Here is a 15,760-nt window from a genome sequence, read left to right as displayed (position 1 = left end):
TATTTGTGTATCTAATTTTTAACTGTTGAGTCATTTTAATCAGGTGTCTCGTTTTAAAATCTTATCAGTTAAAAGCTAATAAGGAATCTTTTGATAAATACACTTTTTTGTAGTATTTGTAGAGATTTTTCTACATTCCTGACTACTGATAGCCTCTGGCATAATTTATTCCTATGCCATATTTGGCTATTCAGTGTCAATTTTGGCACCCAAAAATTATGATGGAAATTGTCTATAAATTTGGCGAAGTATTTTAGCTTTGGAAAAAAAAAATTGGCGGCTTTTTTCGCCATAGTTGGTATTCGTTGTTGTGAATCTGATTCATGTTTTAACGCAATTTTGAACCTATACCAGCCATTGAATATAAAGACTATATAAAAAAAGAGGTTTCAAATGTTTTATCTCTGTCCTATGGGAACTAAGAGGGTCTTTTTTCAAGTCTATAGTGCGTTCAACCAGGCCAACAATGGGACTGTCATGTGATGAGGGATAGAGCCTATCATATCCAGAGAGGATCACTTCTGAAAAATCCTTGGGGTTTTCGATCTGTTTGGATTAGATTTTGGGTCCTCTAAAACGTTAGGTTAATGGTTTATCCGCCTTAGCCATCCGACTGCGCTGAAGACAAACATACAGATGATAACTCGAAGAATAAATTAATGCTCTGTCTAAAGAATATCGCGGTAAAATTTGTGACGTAAAAGCTGCCATTTCATTTGATGCTATTCTGAAAGACCATGATGATTGGAATGGTACACAACGGACGATATCAGGAGAACATAATAGCATCCAAGGCAGAAGAATTTTCAGATGATGAGAGAGAAATTGTGGCAAGAGAGCCACGTACTATCGCAGAACTTTTGAATGCTTGGAGGAATTACATTATGATTTTTACTTATGACCAGCCAAACATTGTTGACACTCTCTTTGGACTTCGAAGAATGATAGGAAAACAAAATGGACAGAATCTCAAATGAAATCAATAAAGCAGAATCTTATCACTGATTATTTGAATAAAACCGGAAAATTGTAAGATGTCTGTGTTATCAACATTAAAGTAGGCCTATGTGTGGCAAAATATTGTGTTTTAACTGATTTAATATAATAAAGCTGAAGAAAGATTAAATGATTGTAATAGTAATCGTGTTCATGTTTAAAATGTTAATACTGTACAGTACCTGAAGAAAAATAGTAAGTTATTCATACGACACATAAACACATGATGAATCGACATCTTAGAATAGGCACACTGTGCTTGAAAATCTAGATTAATTTCCATTCTTTCGAGACAAAAACTGCACGTTCTATATTTTGTACGCCTGTCTAAATTGGGCACATTCTTATAGAACCAAGGGTGTCCAATAAAGAGAAGTTTTACTGTACGAATACAACGATAAAAATATAACTCGACAATTTGTCGGAAAGGTCAGTTTTCTTGTAAACATTTGTAAATTTCTTGTCAAGAATTTTACCATTGTTTAATCAATGTCAACAATGATTCTAAAAATTGGTACAATTATTTTATAATGGCACTTATTCCAAAGAACATGTAGAGACTTTTAGAAGACTTTATTGACTTTTTAGATTAAGAAGCAGATAATTTCACTAAGCAGTACTTTGTATCAATTTTATAATTGATTAGAGCCTAGGTAGAGAGATGAGAAAACATTATTCGAGTGATTTCTATATTGATATTGATCTATAGTTCCATTTATTGATATAAGATCGATAAACTGGAATAAAACAATAATGCTATTATTCCACTCCAGATATAGATTACACAAGCTATCGTGTGTTTATGTTTTATGTTTTGCGCGATTATTTATACAATTTTGACAAATCATTTAACATTAAATACCAGTATAGATTTCGATAAATGTCAGAATTTTCTATAAATTTATACCTTCGCTCTCGAGAATTAAAATTTCTTTAATACTTTAAGGATTAATTAAGTCAATTATTTAAAAGTTTTTAAGGTAACAAATAATTCAAGATGATACTCGAGGAAGAATACCATCGACAATTAGAACAGTCTTAAGAATAGGAAATATTTTAGGAAATATTCTTAAGAATATCTTAAGAGAAAGAAATCCTTAAGAAGTAATTTTAAGTAGAACAATCTCGAGAATTGTAATTGTATTGTTAATCAAATCTCGAGAGAAAGTATTTCAAGTAATATAATAATATTTTAAGTGTGCATTACAAACTATTTTTAAGATTTTAAGCACCATTAGTTCTATTTTAAGAAATATAAATATGAATAATTGTAAGATATATAAGCCTGTTAACATAATATTAATCTTTAGTTTATCTTTTCTTAAGAAGAATAATTTTAAGAATGGAAGATATACTAAGAGGCATTCTTAACAGAAGACAGCTATTTTACAAAGCATTTTAAAGAGGAATAATCTTAAGCCGATTAAAAAATATGTTAATAAATATTCTTAAAAATAAAAAAAAAATTTAACAATTTTCAGGATAAAAAGCATTTTAAATAAATAAATTCTATAAAAATATAAGCAGCATTTTTTAAAAAAGAAACTCTATTCAAATAGTTCACGCGTCATAAATATTTTATAAGTTTTCTATAGTTTTAACGTTAATTACGTCATGTATTTTGCCTGAGATATTTGAAAAGAGGAAAAATTGTTCTCTTGAAAATATCGAAGACTGCATTATCCTCTTTACCGAGTATCGAGAAGTTTACTTTACGTAGTTAAGTATAGGGGTTATTCTTCTATTGTTGACAGCTCGGATGATAAATCAATCTTTATTATTTGAGGACGTAATAAAAACTCGCAAACTATTGTATATTATTATTCGAATATAAACACAGGCGTGAACGTGCATCGTACTTATAAATTTGAAAATTACAAAAATAAAAAAAAAATCCAGTGAGCCATTGTTAACAAATAACAATATTTAACTACAAATTCGAGAAATTTTATCTAAAAAAAAAAAAAGATTTCGCACGGTTGGAAGCAATATCGACAACCGTCTGATATTTGGTAGGTAGAAAGCCCTTATTGACCCAAGGTTTCCCCAAAATTTACTTTAGGTTTGTGTTTCTGCAACGTTCTCATTCCCACATCGAGTTACTACAACTAATGGAATTGCTAGAAGAAAAAGAAATTAAAGAAATAAAATTTTAATTCATTTTTTAAGATTTTGGGTCTAGTACGTTTACAGTTTTTCTAGTTTTCTAGGTTTAGTATAGGGTTGAGTAGTAAACTGGCGGATGGTTTTATCGCGGGGGTTATTAATACAAATCAAAATAAAGAACGTACAAATTTAAAATGGTAGCAAGAGGTACAAATTAAGAACGAGTAAGCATTAAAAAAAGAAATAGTTTAATAATGAGAAGAAGGTTTTCGTTCTAACACGCCCGACTGGCTCGACGCGAGAAGTAGATGAAACGGAAATGCAGCAAAGTGAGAAAGTAACAAAAAGATATATATATAAAAAAAGATTTATGGTTGTTCCATTATTCTATAGACTTCTCCATCTGTTTCTTTCACTCCGAAAACGTTTTCGCTTACAGTTACCGACATTTTAGTTACTTTTTCTTCTTGTTATTTTTCCTCCCCTCGACTTAGTAGATATCGGTTAAAGATGTTAGCGGCGCCATAAAACGAATGGATTAATTTTAATTATGTTTTCACGTTTCATTAATTTTTCTTTGGTATTTTTATTTGTAATTTACGTAAATTATTGGCAAAGTTAAATCAGAAACCGGAAGTTCTAAATTTTGGCACTAAAATAGGAACATTTTAGTAATTAATGATGCAACAATCGCCGTCGTTCTACACTTTTATCGTTTTATTTTTTATAGATATAAATGCGATTTTTGTCATCTCTTTGGAACCGAGGCGTTGTACGAAGTTATATTCGGTTGCCGTGTGGCACAACATTTGTTCCGCCAGATTTATATACTTTCTCGATCTGACAGTAATCGGAGAAATATTACCCTCTAAAGTATTCGATTGAATTTGTTGGAGAATATACCAACCGAAGTAGAAGTTATAGTTATATACAGTACTTAAACGTAAATATATTTTGTAAATAATGCTATATAAGTGTCATATATTTGTAAAACGAGTAAATAAATTGATCTCTATTTATATTTCTACATTATATTTTAAAAATATTTATTTACATAGTTTGTTTCCATTTAATTTATGCATTTCTGATTGTTTTAAATTTTCGTAATGTATTTGGAATCTTTATATTTTTATTGAGATTTATACTTTAGTATCTGGTTTTCATATCAATTTATCTTTCCATCTTTATACCTTTATTTTAACCAACATTAATTTCTGGACATTTATAATATAGATCGATATTTACGTGTGTGTAAAATATATAATAGTTAACTGACTTTTGAACCACCTCTATGTAAAACTTTTATGGTGAAACGGATTTTTTTAAAATGAAAATTATAAACAATAAAGTATTTGGCAACGATAACGGTTAACTGACTTTTGGATCATCCCATTTTCTTTAATGTTATTTTTATGATGACGTTTTCTTTCCTTTTTTAAACGAGAAAATTATTATTAGTTATGCTTTTTTTTTTTTTTCCTTTTTCATATTTTGTTCTTTCCAAAATTACACTTTAAGTTGACGACAATCAATTTTACGTTTGAGAATTAATATATCTTACGGATCGATACAGACCCTATTTTTCAGTCTTTCGGTACCAAAATGGCAAGAGTTAGTAATTTCGAAAGAAGAAGGAAAGAAATTTTGTATCTTGCTATTTTATTTCCCGTAGAAGAAATAAATAAATAACAAAAAAAAATGTGTTTTTTTTCTTTTGCAATATATTTTTTTTTCCTTCTTTCTTTTATCAAAGTTTCGAAAGAATTTGCATTTTTTGGAAGTGACAGCGATATTTTTCGATTTTTCTTATTCGATTCTTAGAAAACTGGCGTCAAATAAAAGTATTATGTATAAAATATTGCATTAACAAAACAGTAAAATTCTTCTTAAAAACAAATCCCATTCGTTTACACGTTGCAAAACATCAATATAATAATAATAGAATTTTAAAATATTATTTTATATTGTAAAAAATTGGGTTTATCGATAGAAAAACTTCATAAATCCCCCCAAAAAATTTAATAATTAAAATTAACTACACTTCATACTAATTTATACGTATTTAATAATAATTTAGATACCGTAAAAAACACAATACAAAATATTGTTAACTCTATTTTTTCCCCTCACTTTTTACGAAACAAATCGAGTTAACAATATTTTATTTATCGATTTTTATATAGATTTATTTATTTTTAAATAAATAAATTTTTTAATTATTTTGTTAGAATCGATAACCATTTCTAAAATTCGTTAGACGTAACGGATTTTTAGAAACGATTCCTTAATTTAGTACCTTAAAAATCCCTATTAATTTGGTAGCACTTAAAAAAAAAGAATCTTTAGTATTAGCTTAATTTAAGAATTGATCAAGCCGTAACGTGGTTTTATCAATTAAAAAGTAACGTTTTTAATTAATTAAATCGTTAGTAAAACCCACAAATTCTTATTATTTCCTATCTTAAAAAATCGATTTTAAGAAACAATTAATTATTGATATTACTGTAGATGTTTTGTATTTTTTTTAAACTTTAAACAGGAAAACAATTATCATCCTACGCGAAATTTCTTTGATGTTTTATTAAAGAATTTGTCTTCTTTATTTATTTATTTTTATTTTTTCAAAATTAAATTCTATAATTGTAGTATTTTCATCCTTTCGTTAATTACTTTTTAATATTAAAAAGACTAAAATATCCTGCAAATATTTTACATTACAAGTCGACCCCCCTATAACACTGTTGATAATTCTATTTTATATGAATTCCATGTTGTACGAGTCACTTAGATTTTACAAATACATGTGCCTGGCTGTGAATGGCTCACGTATTTGTAAAATCTAAGTGACTCGTACAACATGGAATTCATATAAAACGGAATAATCAACAGTGTTATAGGGGGGTTGACTGTAATTCATGTTTTGAACTTACGTAGAATTACTGTGTCTTAGTAAGAAAAAAAAATAAAGGATTTTAATCATTTTTATGATTAAAAGCCTTTGTGATTATAAATCATAATTATAAGTCATAATTATAATTATTGTGCTCGTAAGAGCGTATAAATTGTCTTCATTCTATTTTTTTTATATTTTTATTATTATTTTTTTTCTATTTTTGGCTATATATTATTACATAGACCACATTTTCTTGACAGGTATTTAGAAGAGAAAAAAAAAGTCGCAAGAATTTTAAAGAAATTTGAATATTTTAAAAATTGTTTTAAAAACTTTTATATTTATAAAGATTTTAAATTATTATAAATNTCAGTTAATCGATTCTCCAGAGGTGAATCTTTCTGTCCATTTTGTAAAAAAAAAAAACGAAAAAAAAAAATGCAATAATTGAAAGAAACTAATCGATTAAAAGCAATTATTGATTACTTTTTACTTTATTAAAGGCTTTGTTGTACTTTAATCATAAGTTTTATTAGGTTTAGATGAGTAGCAATTCGTACTGTAGATAAGGAGAAATTTCTACGATAATATTAATATTTTAGATGATTGGAAGGGTTTCTATAATCAAAATTTTCTTTGTTTCTTTCTTTAAATTTGCATAAAATATAAAGCCCTTATTGTAACCTAGATAAATAAAGCAATATATTTGTTGTAACGAGAATGACTCGAGAGATTTCTTGGAAGAAAGAGACCCTATCTCGAATTCTAAATTGACCTTTAGGTTCAATAAAAGAGTAGATTGTTGTTGGTACAGGCCACGTAACTACCGTTTTTATTTATATTTTGATTCGTCTAGTCTCGTCTTCTCTTATAAGCTATTGTTTGAATGATATGGATCTTATTTATTACTTATTTTTATAAGTAAATTGCAAAAAAAGTGATCCATACGTTCTATATACAACGTATACATAAAGATACACAAATTATATTTGTTTAAAATTATTAAATTGTATAAAAATTAATTGCTGTGTTCATATATAAATGGAGCCTATTATGTAAAGTGCTTTTTTTACCGAAGTTAAAGAAAAGAACTTAATTGAACTTAATTGTTAAATTGCTGTTTATTTTTTTGGACTTTATATAAAATGAACAGATTAAAATTATAAAAAAACAATTTTAAGCACTAGTAGTAGTGGATATTTATAGTATTCTCGAGAATTAAGCGCATTACTTCTGACGTAATATTTCTCGTGCTCAGAAATGTAGCTTATACACATATTTAATATATTGTGTAGGTCGTTAGACGACAAACACTCATAAGTCTAATATTAATTTACACGTAAGCAAACAAGCTACAAGCTAGGTCCTCATGCCTTTAAATTTATTAATATTTGATAGAGAAGAACTTCTCGTGTTATAGCTTAGGGTCACAATGATTAAATTTATTATCGCTTAAATTTATTTTTGTAGATTATTTGTTGCTCAAGTTCATTTTTATGTAATATTTTTCATAATCTATATTTTAAACTTACAAACGTAATTAGAATACTCTACGAAGTAGACTATTAGAATGCACAACCATTGCAGAACAACCCTGTTTTCATATAATTTCGACTGTTGTAAGGAGTATTAGGAATACATTTTCTGTGGCACGCTCACAATTTCCATGTTTTATTACTAAAAAATATTGCATTTAAGGCTGTAGAAGAATTACGTTTATTACGTTAAACATCGATGTATCTTCTAGACAGGGTATCGAGCAACGTTGCGTATAATTATATGACAACTTAACAATATGATTAATTGATATCACTCTTCTACCAATGTTAAATGACATCTTATTCTTCGTCCATTAGAGAAATATCATTTTATGAAGGTATGAAAATTTAATTATATATATATGCGTAAGTGTGTGTGTGTGTGGAATACTTTACAAAAGAAAGAAAGATATAAAATAAAGAAAGTTATCAATATAGATTACCTTACTCGAACAGATCCAGATATGACATGTGCAACTGGCAATTAGCCAGGCGTCTGTTTGTCGCTGCATTGACAAATGATTAAGGACGGTGGATTTAGGGAGTAGATTATCTGGTATACTGTTAGTGCTAGGAGCTGTCTTCGTCTTCCTACACCATATTATTTTCCTCGAAAATACAAAAAAAAATATTTTATTACTATCCCTGTAATACTTTAAATTTCTTCACGGATTATGTGGCACTTAGATAGGGTGTATTTAACACGTGTTTTTTAAACGTTAAGTGTTTATTTATAGAACAAGATTCTTATTAAAGTTGTTGCTTTTTTATTTTAAATCCTTAAAGTTGGCAATAGTAACATTTTATTGTGATATGCTATTTAGTATTTTTAGTGCGATTTCTATTTGATTTTACTTTGTACTAGAATGTTTTATATTTAAAATAAATTTTAAGATAGAATTTTTCATTTCGAGAAGTGCCTAGCCATTTCTTGACCCGCTAACACACCCCATAATAGACATTTGTTTCAGAATCTCTGGTCACTTCTCGAGATGTTAACTTGGTTTCTGCAGATGTTGAACTGTTCGGCATCTGTCCAATGAAACTAGACGTTTCGTGTAATAATCTAATGGCTTATTAGCACGTAAAGTAAAACAAAACAGCTGAACATTTTCGAATTTCTATATAATTGTAACTTTTTGAATGCAAATTGTTTGATAGAAAAATGCTTTTTAAACAAATCAATCAATTTTAACAAAATAATTTTGATTAAAAAAATGCCATTGCATAAAGTTCTTTTCTACAGTGACTAAAAAGAATAGTTGAAGAATAGTGGCGTCAACTATTGGTTTACATTCAAAGCACTCTTTAAAAAATAGAACTAGCTTTCGCTGAAATGTAAAAAAAGTAGAAAACCTAGAGAAGTTGTTACATAAAATAGGCACTAGATTCCGAATTGTTTCTGATAATGTGAAAAAGGATGACTGAATTCAAACTTTTAATGAAGACGTACAGTACAGTATAAATAGGAGGTTTAGCAGAACTTTTAATCAAAGTTCAGATGAGGTAAGAGACATTAAAATGACAAATGATCCACAGAATGTGTCTGATAAAGTGGAAAATAAAGAAAATCACAAAGCAGACTTGAAACAACTTTGTTATATGTGTGGAAAGGAAAGGATAACTCCTGAATTGCAATATACGTGTGGCTGTAACGACATTCATCAACAACTGGGAGAGAAGACACACTTTTTTGACTCACTTCTTTGACTTGTTATCAGAAAAGACCATTGGAAAGGAAAGTGAAGTTAGTAACTGGCAAAATATTACAAACATCAACACTGAAACTGGACAAGTTTTCTGTTGGCGACACACTTTTACTCAAAATTGACAGAGGATCTGCGGATTCTCAAAATGCCGTGTGCGTAATTATTGACCAACAACAGTATAAATCAAATGGAATGTAGGTACAGCACAAGGACATATTTAAAGGGTATTTGATTTCGGAAATATGCATAAAGCCGAAATAAGTTTCATATCCATCGAGAAAGTCTACAAAGATAAACTGCTTTCTGTGTGCAATGTATTAAAGAGAGCTTCTGAAAGACAAGTTTTTCCCAACGTAACCATAAGCCTTCGATTTATCATTGCATTGCAGGAAATTGCACGTGCAAGAAAATCAAAATATCGTATATCAGCAAATATAATAGTGGCTTATCCTATTTCAATAGGCAGACAGCTATACGTAGTATAAGTTGAAGCAAAAAAATAAATGTTTATTTTTTCATTTAATTATTTTCATTAATATTTGCTTTAATAAAAATATTCCTTGTCAATTAATAGAAACTTTAAATTTAATAGAATTTTAGACAGGCATGTACAGTACAGTACAGTATATTTATCTGTAACACAGTACCAAGTTAGCATTTCAAGAAATGACCAAAAGACTAAACAGATTCGGAAACAAATGTACGGGATGTGCTTCAAGAAATGGCAAATTTCAGCACGTGTCTATGACTTGTAAATGGAAATTATACGATAGACAATTCAATAACAAAACACAATTCTTAATTTAGGTATCAAATTTGGTCTTTCCTAACTTTAAATTATAAGAATTAAGTAATTAAATCTTCGAATTAAACAACAGCGTGATCTTCACAACGATTAACCTAGTTTTGGGCAGCTCGTATATAAATCGTAAATATTTAATGATAATTACGATTAAATTTCCACGCATTTTATTAAAATTAACGTTAAAAATTTAGAATTTATATAAAGGGTGGTCCAAAAATCGGTTAACCATGTTATATTTTTCTCTACACTTATTAATACGAATGGCAATTACGTATTACTATTTTATAATAAATGTTAATTAATTAATAATAATATAAGACATTTTACAACGGAAAGATTGTCTGTTAAATAACGATTAACATACATTAAAATTATTTAGTTTTATTTAATAATTTAAATGTTAATCATTGTTTACGATGTGGATCAGACGGGGAGTAATGGTATTAAATTAATATAAGAGGTGGAAGTTAATCAATGCGCCAGAACCGATAAACAAATTCCAAGGAAATGAATAAGTGAGTGACCTACAGCTAGGAAAACCGGACGACGACGTAAATTATCTCCAAGGAAATTGTTGCAGGAAGAAGAGAAAAAAAAATTGTTGGACGGATGACATCTACATCCAATATTGGAGTGACGTCTCGTCTCCCTTCATCTAACGTATCAGCAGCAACGCCAGTTATGAGAAAGATCTTAAACATCTCTATCCGTCCGACGATAAAACGGTTTAAGAGAAAATTCGTGGATAAAACGACCCGCATAGAAAGTCGTACGAGCGTGTATAAAGCGCTTAAACTAAAAAAAAAAAAACACTTTTTCCTTTCTTAAACGTTATTGTCTGCTCGGACGAATTTGTAATATATTTTACTTTTGTAAATATTTAAGTATTTAAATTGAAATATTTTTCAAATAAAAGATTATAGTATGGACAAAGGAAAGGACTATTAAATATTTGCCAATTTTTTAAAACGTTGTTGCCTACTTAAGGAGCGGTTTGAAGAATCTGATTTTCAATCCGGTCAGAATTTATTTCTGATAATTCGGGTCGAACATTTTTACCGTGTCCTCATTTAAGTGAGTCGAATCTATGGGAAATTTTGAGCAATTTTAATGGGTAAAATTTAAAGTTTTGTCATTGCGGCTCTCGTAATAGTTTCGCGTGTGACTAAGTCAAATTTTTTATAAAAAAAGTTATTGTTTAAAATTATAGAAAATGGCTTTTCTTAAAACAGTTATTATTATTATTATTTTTTATTTTTTAATTAGGACGAATGACAATTGTTTCAATTTGAATTGACAATATTTTCAATTGTTAGAATTTTTTTTATCGTAAGAAAAACAAAGTGCAACGGATGGAAACGGAAAAGATCTTGTCTCGTGGTTACGAGTGCCGTGGGTTCGAGTACGAGTCGGTTCGGCAATTTTCGTGGGTGTATGTATGAGGCTTGGTTATTTTTAATAAGACGAGAATATATCGCTGAAGAATTTATTACACTCTTAAAAATCGGCTGTAATTTTTTTAAAAAATTTGTATTAAATTTCTTTTACGGCAGATCAATTTTTGACTCTCGATTCTTAAATTGTTATTAAAAATCCTCCTCTAGATAAGTCTGAAAGTAACTTTGTGATAAGGTATTCGTGATGCAAAGATATGTATCCCTGTACTGGTTATCGGCAGTGTTCAAGTTTTTACGTGTTTAAAGCATATTAAACATTCAGATAGCTTTCAGAATCTTACGACTCACTTTTGTTTTTGTATTTTATCCCTTAATACATGCGGCAAACAGTGTCATAAACAACTTTACATCTGTCCAGCGCAAGGTTTTATATTGGGGAAAATAATTATTGGATGCGTATGCAAAAAATATACAAGATCATTCGTACTTGACAAATTGTTTGGTCGTTCTATTTCGAGGCCCTCTTCGTTACCCGTATAACCGTTGCACCCATTGCAGAACATAGTGACGATTCTGTGCGTGCGAATACGTTTGCTTTGGTGCCGTGCCATGCATCGATGTTTTTCGCTCCAGATGCATCGACTCTTCGATCTACTTGAAGAATCGATGCATCTAAAACAAATCGATGTTTGCTACGACTAGTGTTGCCAGTTTGGCGGATTTCGCATCGAATTATGCTAATTTTGTAGAACGGTTGCGGAAAATTTTAGACGCTCGCGGGTTGCGAATTTTCGGGATTTTTTTAAGGGTTTAAGAATACGCGATGCCACGCATGCAGGCATTTGTGACTGTTAAAAGTTATTGATGACGCGCGCCGGCGTGACATACCTTAAGAACTAACGTTTCCCGTTTAAAAAGTATCGTATTTCTAAAATGTGAAAACTATAAAATAATAATAATTCGTTAAAGTACCTATCTACTTTTGTTTAGCAGTGTTAGGTGACAGTTTTATTTATAAAATTGTTCAGAAAATTTATCTGTTTAAAACTTGGTTTGTTTTTTTTACGGCAACGCAACACATGGGCAATTTGCCCGTGGGTAATGCCTCCCGGAAGGTCTTTCTATCCCTGTTTAGGTGTTACTAACGTGAAGAAAATCCGGAAAACTCCACGTGGCCATCCTGTTGGCTAGACGCAAACCTCCGACCAACTACCGGCATTCAGTGCTTTTATATGGGATACTAGTGGGCCATTCAGTTTATCAAAAATTTATGACAATATTTTTGATAAACTGATTGTTGTATATTACAATATTGCTGTATATATTATAAAACACATTATATATTTATGTATAACTGATATAACTTGAGTGATTTATAGCAACTATACAGATCCTTTAAAAATGAGATTTTTTCCAGGATATGTGGTAAAAAATTTAAAAAGTAATGAAAATGAGTTTTATTAAATAAATATATTAGCTATTTTAGTTACTGCCTTACATGTTCCTCCTTCGGCACTTTCCAGAGTCTGACACTAGTTGTCTCGCGATGTTTCAGATTGTTTTAAAAATCCAATGCCAAAGAAATCCTTCGGATTTCGTCTTGGCAATTTTTTCCAGTTATTCAGTTCACATTTTGCTATCATTGCGTTATTGGTTATGTAATTGGATAAAATTTTGGGCTTGGTACTGTACATGCTGTTCGAGGCTTGGTCTGGAAGCGAATGTTTTCACCGTTTCTTTTGTGCTAGGGCCACAGACTTCCTTTCTTGATAATGTAATTGGCCGTGCAGAACTGGAGGACATTTCTAAACTCCACGGTGTAAGCAACATCGTTGGGGAAGATGAGTAAAGCAATGATGCCATTTCCGAGAGAAAAAAGAAACGACTTGTTACCACGTGTTTCGATAGTGCAGAATAATGGCTGATGCTACTCGAATTTATTGGCTGAATAATGCCTGGTGCATGGTAACAATTCGTTATGTGAATTGTTTTTGTCTACAAATCATTTAATTGTAAAAAACAATTTCTTACATCAAGTATGGAAGAAGATATGTTAATTCTAGAAGTATTAGAAAAGGGAAAAACAAAGGCGCAAAGTGTGCTAAGATAGAAGGATTCGTGAAAGAAGTTATACCACATTATACTGATGTTTCTTTTAAAGTCACTTTATACAGAACGGGTGTAGTACAGTTGAAGCAAGTACAGTAGAGCGTCGATTTTCCGAATCAATTGGGGACTGGGGTTGTCCGGATAACTGATATTTCGGATAACTGATTTACGTACGAAAAAATAGTTTAACGTATCCGATGTCGAAATTTTTCTCCGTTGCGTGTCGCTTCGCGTTGAATTTTCGTCGATGTTAAGCCTAACAAAGACTATTGTATCGTTAAAAATTATTTTTTTATTTTCTACAAACAAAATAAATATATTGAAAAATATAAAAATAATAAAAAATTATACTTCAGATGTTAATTTAGTATCAAAAACGTAAAATATTTGAGTAGCTCAAGACATAGACAAAGATTGAAACGCCACAGCACTGGCGAAAATTTAAATTTGCCGACTGGAATTCTTTCGGATGATTGACTTTCGGAAAATCGACGCTCTACTGTACATTAAGAACTGCGATCTCTTTAATTGTAAGTACATTAAGAACTGCGATCTTCATACATAAAATGAAGACGTTTGGTCTCATCTATGGCTGCCATTTTGAAGTTTAAATTTTCTTCCAGTGGTCGCCAGACTTCAACGGCTCTAAGAGCTATTGAAGATCGATGAATCTACAGGACTCAGCAGTCACGTAACTTTGTTGCAAACAGAAAGGATTAGAAACGTTTTATGGCGACACCGTACAGTTTAGAAACATCCTCCTGCATAGGTAGCTCTGACTTGAGCTTGACGTTTCACTTCTTCACACTTGATTACACGAGCATCGGTACTCTGAGAAACATTCATTCCAGATTTATTTAGTTCTTTTACTAAGCACAGAATTGAAAATCCTCCTTCGGAAAGACATTTTATACGAATTTAGCTTTCTGTTACGCTTTTCTCGGGCATTTTAGAAGACTGAATAGTAAAAATCTGTAAACAAAACTTCCTTTCTATAGTAACCAATATGAACTTGCGAAAAGTGCGGGATTTTAAAATTATAGCCCACGGTGTTTAAATCAAAACATTCTGAAAAAAAAAACACTCTACGTAGTTTATACAGTTAAGTAACAAGTAAAATACAATCAACCCCCCTATAACACCGTTGATTATTCCGTTTTATATGAATTCCATGTTGTACGAGTCACTTAGATTTTACACATACGTGAGCAGTTCACAGTCCGGCACACGTATTTGTAAAATGTAAGTGACTCGTACAACATGGAATTCATATAAAACGGAATAATCAACAGTGTTATAGGGGGTGTAATTTATCAAAATGTTTGGATTATTAACAATCGAATTTAAATTTTAACACGTTTTGACAATTTGACTTATAATTGACACTGTATTTTTTAAAGATTTTTCTAAATTTCTCAAATTATTTCTATAATAAGCGTAATAGATAGGCCTAATTACGGGAGTTCGAATGATTGAATTTAGTATTATCGAGTTTGAAACGATTGATAATCCTTAACACAAATAAGAGTAACGAAACAGTTTTCGACTCTACGACAGATAATTAAATAAATGAAATCTGTAGATGTATTTGCATACATTTCTTTAAAATTCCGAACGTCTTAATGATGGAATGGATCTCCGATTTCCTGCAATTATTTGAGTATAATTTCGCATAATTACATCTGAAGAATATTTGAGTCGTCCTTATGCAAAATTATAAGCAAATTGTTCTTTGAGAACCCCGAAAGAAAATTTGATTTTTAAATTTTTATAAGCAATAATTTTACTTCGAAATAAGGCAAAATTTTCTTCGGGTATTCTAAGCAGTAAATACTGTAAGATGCTAAGTAAAATTTGTCTTATTGCACCTTTCGTGCAAAATTCGCTCATATAAAAAGTTAATATTCAAATTTTCGCTATTTTAAATGTAATTCTTTTAACGTCGGTATCAAATTTTATGTAAAATTTATTTAAGAGGGTGCAATAAAAACAATTCAAAGTAGAACGAAACCGATTATAAAAGGCAAACTCTTTGGAACGAAACCGAGTGGATAATAAAATATTTCTATCGAATTTATGTTTCGTCACTGTAAAGTGTTATTGATACAGTGTTGTTTATCCTATAACTTTCCTCGATGATGTAATCCCAAGAGAAAGATCTGGACAACATTCATCAATCAAACAACCTCACTATCCAAATCAGCTTA

Source organism: Centruroides sculpturatus, unplaced genomic scaffold (genome assembly GCF_000671375.1).
Source record: "Centruroides sculpturatus isolate CEXI.00-Female unplaced genomic scaffold, Cexi_2.0 scaffold87, whole genome shotgun sequence".
In the NCBI taxonomy this organism is placed as follows: Eukaryota; Metazoa; Arthropoda; class Arachnida; order Scorpiones; family Buthidae; genus Centruroides; species Centruroides sculpturatus.
Note: the sequence above shows the minus strand (reverse complement) of the source record.